Genomic DNA, 13,958 nt, shown 5'->3' with positions numbered 1-13,958 from the left:
TCCACTAAAATTCCAGGGCCGCTCCTACGGAAACCGTTCCCTTTGGCGCAAGTGCGCATGCTCAGTATTTCAATACGCGATAACTGTCAACACCGCCGTCACTCAGCGACAAGAACTCAAAAACCAAAATAAAATTCTACACTTTTATTTACATGTTCAACACACGCAAACACCCACACCCACCAACGGTGTGCGGTGTGCGATATCGGTTCGCGACAACGTGCTTTAGTATTTGGTTCTGAGTGCGAATTGGAGAACTCACTCCGCGCGCCCGATAGTGTCTCGAAACTGTCAATCGCGCAGCTGTCAGTGTCAGTTGGGGTCGTGTCGGAGGAGTGCTCGTGCGTTTTTTTGTTGTTTAGTCTGGGAGTAAACAAAAGAGATTTTTGTGCATTTTTCTGTTTCTCTTAGCAGAGAGGTGCAGTCTTAGAACTAGTGTTTAGTTTATCGCGATGAAGTTGGTCGACTAAAGTGCTGTGATTAGTGTAAAAGAGTCGTTTTAGTGCGAAGAAAGCAGTGTCCAAGTGCGTAGTGACAGCAAACTCGTCCTTGTGCTTCGTTTGTTTACGTAAGATGTGACAGTCCGTCACATGAAATGTAGGTGAAATGGGCTCTAATTAGGCCAGCAGCAGCAAGCAACCGCCAACAACAACAACAGCAAGCTCGGAAAAACAAGAAGCAAACCCCGCGAAAATAACTGTCCAGATCCGGCCCGAAGGCAGAGAGTCGTTCTGGACATGATGGCGTAATTTTTGGCAACTAAAAGGTCATTTGAAGAGTAAACATGGCCGAAAATTCCGATGGACCGGAGGTGTTTGTGTGCGGAGGTGGTTGTTGGAGATGGAGACGCCAAGTCGCGCCGTGAAAAGAATCATTTGTTTGAATTGATGTCATTCTGACACATTCTGGTTGGTGGAGAACTGTGCCACCGGAACGACGATACACAACAGTGCTTTATCAAAACAGACTTTATGGTTATTTTGATAGAGCGGAGGGAGGTTCGTGCAGTCAGGGCTGTTGTACAGATAACGGTGTACTCCTTTTTTTGGGGCCAGTTAAACAGTTTGATAGAAGGGGAAAGGTACACTGAAAGAATAAGTTTCTCGATAAATACATTTGAGTTCTGAGAAGGTAGATGATGACCAAGCTAAAATCAAACCTTACTTGAGTAAAAAAAAACAAAATATCTAACAGTCTCAGATCGGACAGGGACTGGGCTCGTTTGTGGACTTAGTTGTCAGACTTAGTTTTTTGGCTTTTCATACAAACATTCCATCTTGTTTCTGTTCAAATGTAACCAGAAGAACTTGGATGCTGATGTGCATTCTATGAACTTGACCTTCCCGTCGGTGTTTGGGATGCGTTTATGTTGCTTGCAAATTTGCTGCATTGTGAATAGATCTTAAACTTTTTTGTTAAAGAAAATCTTATTTTTGTGGAAAAGTTTATGGTTGTACTTCTAATGTGTTCAAAAATGACGGGCTTTTGTTCCCCAAAATATTTTAAAAATAAAATAAACACGAACTTGTGGATATTTATACATATATATTTTTAAAAAAATTAACTAAGGGATTCTCCGCCAACTCACACAGCAGTTGCCTGGACCCTTTTTTGATTCTCGTAGAACTTTGTCCTAAGGGGTAATTTTTGTCCCTGATCACGAATCCTTGTTCCATTTTTCTGTATTTCGTGACGAACAAGCTGTACGACCTCTTCCATTTTGGATTATTCGAAAAAGACGTGTTTTTCAATAATTTCATTCATTTTATGAGAATTGGATTGTACTTTTCGAATCTGCAATAATCCAGTAGGGTCGTGTTTTGATTTATAAAATTTTTGGTTCATTTTAAAATTTAGTTTTTTTTATAACTTTTCAGGGTTATAACAGTCCCTTTGACAGCAAATGTCCAAACCAGACTGCAAATTATTGAAAAACACTTATTTTTTCAAATGTGGGTAATTCTCTACCAACTCACACGAAAGCGGGAAAAGTTGCCCCGACCCCTCTTCGATTTGAGTGAAACTTTGTCCTTAAGGGTAACTTTTGTCCCTGATCACGAATCTGAGGTCCGTTTTTTGATATCTCGTGACGGAGGGGCGGTACGACCCCTTCCATTTTTGAACATGCGAAAAAAGAGGTGTTTTTCATTAATTTGCAACCTGAAACGGTGATGAGATAGAAATTTGGTGTCAAAGGGACTTTTATGTAAAATTGTACGCCCGAATTGATGGCGTACTCGGAATTCCGAAAAAACGTTTATTCATCGAAAAAAACACTAAAAAAGTTTTAAAAAATCTGCCATTTTCCGTTACATGACTGTAAATTTTTTGGAACATGTCATTTTAAGGGAAATTTAATGTATTTTTAGAATCTACATTGACCCAGAAGGGTCATTTTTTCATTTAAAACTAATTTTTTCATTTAAAAATTTTGTGTTTTTTCTAACTTTGCAGGGTTATTTTTTAGAGTGTAACAATGTTCTACAAAGTTGTAGAGCAGACAATTACAAAAATTTTGATATATAATTATAAGGGGTATGCTTATAAGAGTCACGAGTTATCGCGATTTAACGAAAAAAAGTTTTGAAAAAGTTACTTTTTGCGATTCTCTTTGTTTCGTCGTCCGTGTCTGTCGCGGGTGACCAATGACCATGAACGGCCATGATCAACGACGACCAACATTTTCAAAACTTCGTAAAATCGCGATAACTCGTGACTCTTATACGCAAACCCCTTATGTTTACAAATCAAAATTTTTGTTATTGTCTGCTCTACAACTTTGTAGAACATTGTTACACTCTAAAAAATAACCCTGCAAAGTTAGAAAAACACGTAATTTTAAAATGAAAAATTTGGTTCTAAATGAAAAAATTACCCTTCTTGGTCAATGTAGATTCGAAAAGTACACTTTTTATGCTGTTATTTTATCTCAATTTAAACTGAAAAATTTACATTACACCAAAAAAGTTGAAAATTACACATTTCAAGGATAAAATTACACATTTTTTCTGACATAACAGAGCTTTCCCAGATGTAATAATATCATGATTTTTTTACTGTGAGGGTTGAACCGCCCCTCCGTTACGAGATATTGAAAATTGGGCATTTGATGTCTCGTTAAACATCTCAGAAAATAAAAATAATAAAAAAAGTGTTGATCCAGCCGCACATCGTTGATGTCGAAACCTCTAAACTGCGCCCTCGTCCTGTCACGTCCGTCAGTAGTCTTGTCGTACATTACAACTAGAATCAGATCTGCCAATGAATTAGTACACTTCGACCAAATAAACACTGACGCTGTATGGATCTGACTCTAGAATAAATGCACAGTTGTGTGTTATTCATAAGTCCAAAATGTTCAATTATTCATATAAGTCCAAATATTCATTTGCGGATAACTACCTAACTTGAATTGAATACAAGATTTAAAGTAACCTATCCGAAAGCTACTCTTATCTGAAATCCCCGAAATTCTAGTACGTTTCTTTTAAAACCTGCCTGGCTTCTTTAAAAAAAAATTGATTAACAGTTCATATTTTACAAGTCGCTAATTGAAAAAGAGACGACCATTTGATCGTCAGAATTTCAGTAGATCCTCGATTCGCAACAATGGTCGATACAATCATAATCCGACAACCGTTAGTTCAACAGATCAACGAACTTAGTCCGATATAATTTCACTATTGATTGATCGAGACTCTACGGAAATTTTGACAAATCATAATGGTTTTTATGCTACTTGAATGAAAATCACCGATTCTGATAGAATTACTAAATTCACTATTACTAATTTTGTCCCTAAATAACTAAAGGCAAAGTATTAAAAGTTTATATTTATAGTTAAAATCCTAAATTCTACAAAAACTAATTTTTTAAAAACCCGCATCCTAACCTGACACCCACATTAAGATAGGGAAAAATCACATATGTAGCGGTTCATTGTACAAATGTGATATTTCCACTATCGGAGAACCTCCTTGTCTCGATGACAACTTACCGGCCATCGATTAAGCCCTGAGACTGCGCCAAAGTGGGTTCTCGCAGCATGAAGTGGTGTCCATGTGTAAAAATGGAAGTTTCAGCAATATACTGAACACAATATACTGAACACAATATACTGAAGTTTGACCGATTTCGTAGAGATGTGGTGCAGATGTAATATTGCCATCATCATATATTTCAAAAAACAATGCTGCAAAAGTTTAAGTCTTTTTTTTTCACTCTCCCAAATTTTAAATGCCGCTAATTTCCTGCTGTTGAACCATGAATATTTTATTTCAATGCTTCCAACCTCCTGTCAGCTTGGTCCCATAACCCTAACAGCCAATCAATCATATCACCCACGATTGATCATGTTTGAGCGTGCAAATGAACCGTAACACACCTAATCAAGGGAAAACATTCTGCCTCCCTGACTAGTAACCCTTATCTTCCTGTCACTGCCAGTTGTGTGTGCACCAGCTCACCTTTTGGATAGCTCTCTCCAGCTCTGGTATCACTATCGTATCGCACCGACTGCCGTATGTTGTCTCTCCAAACAGCGTTTGCGGTTGCCGAGTGCAGTGTCTGTCGCCATGCAACAACAACAGCGCATCTGTAGTGTGCTTATTTGCTGCAACAATTTAACGTCAAGCATCTCGTCTGTTTGTGCTAGTGTATAGAACGGCAAACATGCCCCTTCACAGATTACCAGACTGAGATTCTTTAAAAATTTGACAAACAGCAATTTAACGGTCAATTTGAACGACATCGCAAACTCACCACAGAAATTTGAAACGCGCCACAGATTATTTACTCTGTATGTCTGTGATTTCCAGCTCCGTGATACTCATGTTGCAGTAGTAAAGAGGCTTCAAACGCACATCACCCACAGATGCAGCACTTGAAGTCTAAGCGTTTGTGTGTGGGTGAACGTCAAAAAGTGCATCTGTTTGAGGGGAAGAAATTACAAGCACGTGTTACCAACAGTGCGGAGTAAAAGATTGTGACTATAAAAATAATAATTTTGATTTAAATATGAGCGAGAATTTGAACTGAATTCAAAATATTAAGAAATAAATTGAAACTTTTTCTCGAACTAACGTGAATAAAACAAGAGCTGCAATCTGTCCTGTACGCTTGTGTTTGTGATATGAATGCAGTTGAACTGCACACCGCAATGTGTCCAGCAGATTGGCCGCACTGGGAACTATGTTTGCATTAATTTATGCCCGCATACAGCCAGCACCGAGTGCGATGATTTTGACTTGACAACCGGGACTGAGATTTGACTCTGGTTGTTTGCTCGAGTGGATAAGCTAAGCGGCGCTATTTGCATTTAATTTAGGATTTATTTTTTTAGGTTTACCTTGAATATTGTTTTCACTTTTCAGTTAATAACATACCTTGAAATCTATTTAAGCTTGAGGTAATCTAATTGCAACAGGACATTAGATGGATATTTTTCAAACTGAAGAGAACACACAAAAATCGCACAGAACAAATCAAGATGTCCCAACTAAACTTAGATTTTCAAGCCCAATTTTCAAAAATTTTAAGCAGATGGTATCACACAATGTTGTATTCATTATTACAATTAGGCCGTTGCAAATATTTTTTGAAGTTTATGTCCCTCGGCTCTGACCAAAGTCGAGGGGGGGGGGGGGGGCAAAAAATAAAAAAAATATAAAAATTGAATTTATAGGCCTAGGTTCAAACATTTGGATGAAAAGACTGTTTTAAAATGCATTTTATAGGCGTACAGTTGCTTTCCAACCATTAGTTTTGAAAATATGGAGGTATCGACAGAATTTTTTTTATTCGCAAAAAAAAAAAATTTTCGTGGGACTGTACATTGGTATTTCATAAACTTCAAATTGTTTTTAAAGGAGTTCAAACATGCTAAATATGATTATAAACGCGGGAAAATGCATTTTAAGTGGTTTTCAGTTGATTAAACTTTAATTGTCATAAAAATTTTGATGTTTTTTGAAAACATTTTTTTTTTGCCTCCTGATAATTCAGGTCACTTTTGAAGGGGGGGGGGGGGGGGGGTTACAAAAACTTTGAAAAATATTTGCAACGGCCTTATTAAATACCAATAATTTGCAAAATATCGAAGAACAGATGAGTTCCAAAAATTGTTTGTTTTACCAATCTGTGCTACACATTTTTTTTGTAAAATATTAAATTTTGTTTGCAAGATAACGTATTTTTTGAAAAAAAAATCTTATTTTCATGATTTTCAATATTGGTAGGTATCGAGCGACGTAAAATTGTATATGCATTTTGGCTTTATTCATGGTTTTTTTTTTTTTTTTTTTTTTTTTTTTTTTTTTTCTGGGGGAGAGCCTCTACTGTTGGCGTGGTAGGTTGGCCTAAACGGTTCGCGAATTCAAAATGCGTTTTTTATTGTGAAATGTAAATGTTAATATGGCAAAAAGTGTTTAAATCGTCGCGTGTGTTCATTTTCCTTGTGAAAAAGTTGGAGTTTAGTGGATTTCCCAAGAATACTGGGAGAAATTCGTGAAATAAATTTGTTTTCCAAGCGTCTCCAAGATGACAGCTTGATTTTGAAGTGGCAGCAGAAACAGAAGACGTGTGCCAGTATTGGTGATGGTTCATCGTGCTGGGAAGCACACGATAGTATTAGTGCGACCGCTTGGTTGTGGGAGAGGGAGGGGAATTCGAGAGAAAATTTATGCTGTTCTCTTTTGGTGTGTGTTGCAAGCTTGCCGGTGACGCTATGTTTATGGGTTGCTGCGATGAGAACAGCCTGGCAGCATAAAAAAATGGGTGCGGAAGAGAGCACTGTAGAGACCTGAAAGCTAGAGCTAGAGCGAGATATTTGTCCAGTCTGATCAGTCTGATGAGCATCGGTGTGTTGGCAAGAAAGAGAAAGCAGTTTTAGCGTTTGCTTTGATGCAAAGATGACTGAAGTGAGAAAGAAAATTTTGTTTTATTTGTTTTGATCGGTTTAAAAAAAATTTGAAGGCAAACAGCAAAATCTAAAAAATGGCTGCTGTTTTTGTAGCTTGGCTGTTGTGTGTATTCTTTATTTTGAGTTTTTGTACCTCAATGAAAAGAAAGTTGTGCTAAGCCATTTTAGTTCGAAATAGTGAAATTATGGTGAAACTCAACTCGTTCCTGGAAATGAAGAATTCGAGGAAAAGTTAGAAAAATTGTGTTGTGTAAAAGTTACATGAAGAAAACTTTTTATAATAGAGTGTGCGACATGCTCCACTCACTGCACAGCTTTGTTTTTGTTAATAATCGTAGTGATTTTTGTATTACTGAAATTTGGTTGTTGAAGATGACACACCGCAAGATCGTGTCCGCAGCTGCCAAGGCAAACTTTCCAGAATACACTCGCCAGGATATGTGTCGGATCGGCAAGAGGAAGATCAAGCTGTCCGTGATTTGCGACACGCAGCTGGCCGTCCGGATCCGTACGACTAAAAGTAGCTGGCAACGTCCGGATGTTTAGAAGCAGCCGATAAAGAAGGCTACCGGGATTCCAGAAACTTGGTGAGATCTATCCAAACTGAAACTGTAAAATTCTGCCTGCTTATCAACAACCACTAAATACGCGCTGATCTCATTTTTGCCTTATGGGATTGGAAGTCTAAAGATAGGTCGAGGACTCTTCTGGTTCTTGGTCTATGTTTGGGCGGGGCCAGACAATGCCCAATGACCTCGGAATTGGACCGCAAGGAGCTCTGTCATTCTGAAACGGGTCATTGGAAGCAGCGCGAGGGCTGTCACCACCTAATACCCGGGACTGAGATAACATGTATCAGCATAACCCAAGACTGATACAAATTATACTTTCCCATAATTTCGCTGCCGGCCAGCGGGTATTGGATTGGACCACACACACACATTCATGGTTTTTTTTTTTTCTTAAAAAACTTATATTTTCTCAAAATATTTTAAATTTCTTTGTAGTATCAAAAATTTGCAATATTAGTATCAAACGAAGTGAAATAAGGTATTTAATAACGCTATTTTTTTTAAATACTGAAATTTTCATAATTTGCTACATGGGTATCAGACAAAGCTTAGATTTGCAGACATTTTCACTTTATAAGAGTTTTTTTTTTTTTTGTAAAATACCTAGGCTGATGCAAATATTTATCAAAGTTTTTCTCCCTCGGCTCTAAGGTTAGGGCTAGGGTCGAGGGGAGTGGGGGGCAAAAAAATAAAAAAATAAAAATATTGCAATAACAAGCCACACCATTTGAATGATTTTTTTTAAACTTTTTGCGGTACTGTACATTGCAAATTATCAAAAATTGAAAAGATTTTTGAAAGCCAAACATTCAATTGATTCCATCTTATTGAACTATCAGAGCATCGTAAAAAAAAACTTAAAATATTTATTGTCATTTTGAAGGTTTTTGAAAAAATATTTTTTTGCCCCCTGATTTTTCAAACCGACTTCGATGGGTCGAGGGGGGGGGGGGAAGAGGTGACAAAAACGTTAATTAAAATTTGTACCAGCCCTAATTATTCACAAAATACTGTTGTTTTTTTCTTCAAAAATACTCAAATTTTCATAATTTTCAGTAAAGCTAACATACAAATGAAAATGTTGTGTGCATTTTCACTTAATTCAAATATGTACCAAAATTTTCACAAAAAATTACTGTTTTTTATTTAAAAAAGAATTTTTAAAAATACGAATTGAAATTCTGAATTTATTTTCGCTTTTTTTTTAATTCTCATTTTAACCTCACGAGATTTTTTTAATAGCTTAACTAAAATTTCCACAAAATACTATATTTTTTTCGAAAATGCTCAAATTTTCATAGGTTTGTAGTCATTTTCACTTTATTACAGTTTTTTTTTGTAAAATACTCTAATGTTTACAGAATACTGTATTTCTTCAAAAATACTAAAATTTTCATAATTTGCAGTATAGCTAACAAACGAATCAAAACTTTGTATGCATTTTCACATTATAAAAACAAAATTCTTCAAATATGTATCAAATTCTTACAAGAAAAACTATTTTTCATTAAAAATAGACTAATGCTCTGGTTGATGTGCACCGTTAAGTACTAAAATTTTTACAAAAAAAAAATTATCAAAAAAAACTCAAGTTTTCTTAGTCCGCAAAATTTGCATAATTTTCGTTTTATTGTTTTTTTGTTAATACGAAATACACAGCTAAAAAAGTAGTAATCCAGCGGCGTGTAAAAGGCCTGGGTGTAAAATAAATATTGCATTATTTTATGCAATTTTATGTGATTTTACACCCTGAAATATGTAGCCCATCAGTATGGGAAACCTACTTGACCGAAATGTCAAGCTCATATATGCGTTTATCCTTACAGCTTTTCATCGGTCTGATGGCCGAGTGGGCTAAGCGCCAGTCCGTACTGTTGGTGCTGGGTTTAAATCCCGTCGGTTGCAACTTTTTTTTGTGTTTGCATAAATTGTACATGCAGTGTGTAATATTAAGTGTTTATTTTGACGGAGGTGATGTGCATGCTTTTGCATGTGATTTTACCATCGGATTTTTTGCTGTGTACTCAAATATATACAAAATACAGTTTTTTTTTCAAAAATACTCAAATTTTCATAATTTGCTGAAATTTGTATGACCCAATCTCACCCCTCAGACCCAATGTCACCCCTGATAACGGTATAGCTAACAAACGAATGAAAACTTTATAATGTTAAAATGCAAACCAAATTGTGATTCGTTTGATACTCATATTGCAAATTATGACAATTTGAGTATTTTCAACAATTCAACAATTCCTTCAAACCCATCAAACAATGATTTAAGTAGAAAGCTTTTTCACAACCAAAAATCTAGAGAGAATCCTATAAACCTTTGTGTTTCATATCTTTATAGGTGTTATTCAAAAAAAAGAACCCTAGAATTTTTTTTTCACTAATATCAAACCATTAAAATCACATTTAAATTTATGGATATGGTTTACGATTGATTTACGTGACAACTGTTTTTCATAAAATTCATAAACGTCATTATTGAATGGCGTTTTTCAATTTTGTTACAATCATAAAAATACTTGATTTTCTATAATTTGCAATGGTGATGATTTGGAAATTCGGTGTCAAAGGAACTTAATTGTTAAATCGGACGACAGAATTTTGAAAAATCGTATTTTTTATTTAAAAAAAAATGCTGAAATGCCATTATTCAACAATATCAAAAATGAACTGAAGGATCAGGGACCATAATTTTTCCTTATGACAAAGTTTCAAGCAAATCGAGGACGAGTTTGGTAAACTTTTTCTGATTTCGGGTGAGTTGGCAGAAAATAACTTGTTTTTAATGGTTTTACACCTGACACTTTGCACACAGATTGCTAAGTTAAAAAAATAATAATAACTAAACCTATTTAACATAAATATATCTTTGAGAACTATCGTCAAATAGACCCCCACCCAAATTAATCATTCTCACACCCTCTCTCTCTATCTCGTCAGCCATTGACGTCCCACGGCCCAAACTAGGACAATGTGTGGCGCTCTCGGTTGGTTTAGTTTGGTATCACCGAGCAAACAATTTCTCTTTCGAAGCATTCACACACAAACACACACGGGGGGAGAAACGCCTTGACAAAAATTTACATTGAATGCCGAGTGTTGAGCGCCAAGCGCCAGGGCCCAGACCAGACCCAATCGATGGCCACCGACTGCCGACTGTTGACTGTGTGTGATTTTTTTTTATTTCAGAAGACTTTGGTGTTGGATGGCTCATTTTGAGGGCAAATCGTACTTTTTATAGGGTAAATGGAGAAATATTTGAATTTTTATATTAAAGCAAAAAAGGATAAAATTTAAGCATAATTTTCTTATATTTAAAACAAATGAATAAAAACTATGCCAACAATAGGACAATAACCCTACTGCTTTAAAACAGATTTCGACGTCATTCCGCGGGGCCGGTTCCGCACGTGGAAGGGAAATAAATGAATAAAGTAAATCCAGCCAACCCGAAGCGGATAAAGCTTTTGGGGACAAGCACTTTTGCGTATTTTTTTCTTCTTCTTCTCTCTGAGAGTGTCTTTGTGAGTTTGTGGGCTCAGTCGTTCATAACTGATAGTTTTTTTTTTGTGCGTGTACTTTTGCATTATTTATGGGATTCAAGTTTGGTTTGATTTTACCCAGAGAGTGCTTTATTTTGACTGAATTCAAAATTGCAAAATTGGGCTCTTTTTGTTTAAGCTTTTGGATTTTTAAAAAGTTTGTATTATTTTTTTACAAAACATTTAAATTTTATGGGAAAAGCATTCTTTTTTAAAATGAGAAATAATTAAAAAAAAAACAAAATAATAGATCTTTACACCGTATTTTGTTTATGCATATTTTAATTCCAAAGAAACCATTTAACATAAATATTTTTTTTTTCATGCAAGGCCTCATACAATTTATGATCACATTTTTTTAACAGTCTTAATTATTACCTACAACTTTGTCGAAGATACCAAATCGATCAGAAAATTTCTTTTCAAGACACAGATTTTTGAATATTCACATATCCATTTTGTATTGCTGTACCGCACAATGTGTTACTTTTACTTAAAAAAATGGAATTTTGTGTTAGAGTTTAGGGTGATTTATGTTATGATACTGGAAACAATCATTTTTGGAAAAAAATTGATTTTTGAAAAAAACAATTATAAAGTTTTGTGAAACAAAATTCGAAAAATGAATTTCCGATGCAAAATCAAATTTGCATTCGAAAATGATTTTATACATTTTTTGAATAAATGCACCAGTTTTACTATAGCAAAAAAAAATAGTTGGACATTTTTTGGATTCATTCGGCATCTTAAAATTGTGTTTTATTCTAAGCTTTCAAAAAATATTATTAGCATGGGTGATTTTTTTCATAAAATATATTTAAAATAGAAAATCGGCAAACATCTAATTCCTTCTAAGGATACATATTTTCGAACATTTTGTATGACCTATTTGTATGACCAGCCCTAATTTTTTTTGTTGAAGTTTTGAGGGTAAAAACCCCTGATGCAAAGTGACTTATTTTGACATTGACAAAGTTTCATCCAAATAAAAAAAGAGAAGTCGATTTGCGAAAACGAAAAATTGTACAATTTTAATTGTAATTGTAATTGTAATTGTAATTGTAATTGTAATTGTAATTCTAATTGTAATTGTAATTGTAATTGTAATTGTAATTGTAATTGTAATTGTAATTATAATTGTAAGGACACAACATTGGAAATCTCGAAAACTTTGCAACAACTCATTCGTGATGGGAAAATTACATCGCATCAATTAATTCAGGTCACAATCACGACTCCCTGTAGAGACGACTCCGTTGACTGCACAAAGCAAGGACACTCCAGACGACCGACGACGAAACTAGTTCATCTCTCGGCCCAGCAAGTCCTGTCCTACACTGCAAGTTGGTCAACCGATACATAACAGCCAAGAGTTGTCCATCGGCGCGCAAGGATCATGTCCTGCTGCGAGCTTTTTTTTTTTTTTTTTTTTGAATTAAATACACTTTATTGAATCTTTCTTATAATAATTACATTTGGTTTACATAATAAGTGGTCAGCTGTGGCTCTTCAGCTTTAGTTTGCTTTTCGTGATTTAAACACTGTTCATTTTCTTAACGTTAAAAGTATATGATTTATCATTTTTGTAACACTAGGTACAACGAGGAAAAAAAAAATTAAGAAAACATAACCTAACTTAAAACTAACTTAATCTTACCATAAACTAAACCAATCCTTGAATCAAGGGGTATTCAGATATAGCACATTTTTCCCTGAATTTCAAACATTTTTCTTGAATCTTCTGATCCAACATTTTTACTTCTGCTAATTCATGAACCTCACTTGATCTTGTCCAGCCAGGAACATTCAAAACCATTTTGAGTACCTTGTTTTGGACACGCTGGAGCTTCAATTTATGAGTTCTAGCGCAACACTCCCAAACAGGTACTGCATACTCAATAACGGGGTAAATTATTTGTTTGTAAACTGCTAGCTTATTTTTCAAAGATAGCTTTGATTTTCTATTAATTAAAGGATACAAACACCTGATGAGAATGCTGCACTTGTTCAATATTTTATCTACATGCTGCCGAAACAATAGTTTCGAGTCAAGTATGAGACCTAAATAGACAACTTCCTTTGACCAGGGTATTGAAACATCATTCATTTTAATCAAAACATCATCCTTTGGGACAAATCGGGCCGATTTGGAAAGTGGAAAAATGATGGTTTGAGTTTTGGCTGCATTTATGCGAATTTTCCAGTCGTCAAAGTATTCGGAAAGAACGTCAAGACCCTTCTGAAGACGGCCAACTAAATATCTGGTTATTTTACCCTTATAAATAACGGCAGTGTCATCAGCAAAAAGTGACAACACACCACTACCAGGAAGAGTAGGCAAATCAGATGTAAAAATATTGTACAGAAGTGGGCCAAGAATACTTCCTTGGGGAACCCCAGCATCAATGTTGAATAATCCAGAAGCAATCCCATTCAGAAAAACCCTGAACGATCTCTCCGAAAGATAGTGCTGGATAATTTTGATAAGATACATTGGAAAACCGTATAAATACAGTTTATGTATCAAACCATCATGCCAAACATTGTCAAATGCCTTCTCAACATCCAACAAAGCCATAGCAGTTGATTTAGACTCAAGCTTGTTCTGCTTGATGATTTTAGTTACTCTCGTAAGCTGATGAGCAGTATTATGCCCCTTTCGGAAGCCAAACTGCTCATTCAAAATTATATTATTATCGTTGGTAAAATCCAAAAGCCTTGAATAGATGACCTTCTCAAAGAGTTTGGACAAACTACTCAAAAGACTAATGGGACGATAACTTGTTGGCGATGTTGGATCTTTTTGAGGCTTCAAAATTGGTATGACTTTGCCCAGTTTCCAATTGGTGGGGAAGTAACCAAGTTGCAAACATTTATTGAAAATATTGGCTAGATGTTGAAAGAACTGATCAC

General features: G+C 35.4%; 1 protein-coding gene across 1 annotated transcript in view; it reads left to right on the top strand.

Moving 5' to 3' along the window:
* Nucleotides 1–307: 307 nt before the first annotated feature.
* LOC120418639 (facilitated trehalose transporter Tret1-like) overlaps nt 308–13,958 on the top strand; it is an 88,741-nt gene continuing 75,090 nt past the window's right edge. Inside the window, exon 1 of the mRNA XM_039581084.2 lies at nt 308–597. The gene's annotated coding sequence lies outside the window, so the exon portion shown is untranslated. The remainder of the gene's footprint in view (nt 598–13,958) is intronic.

The sequence above is a fragment of the Culex pipiens genome, chromosome 2, assembly GCF_016801865.2.
Source record: "Culex pipiens pallens isolate TS chromosome 2, TS_CPP_V2, whole genome shotgun sequence".
Classification (NCBI taxonomy): Eukaryota; Metazoa; Arthropoda; class Insecta; order Diptera; family Culicidae; genus Culex; species Culex pipiens.
This window is presented reverse-complemented; position numbering and strand designations above follow the sequence as displayed.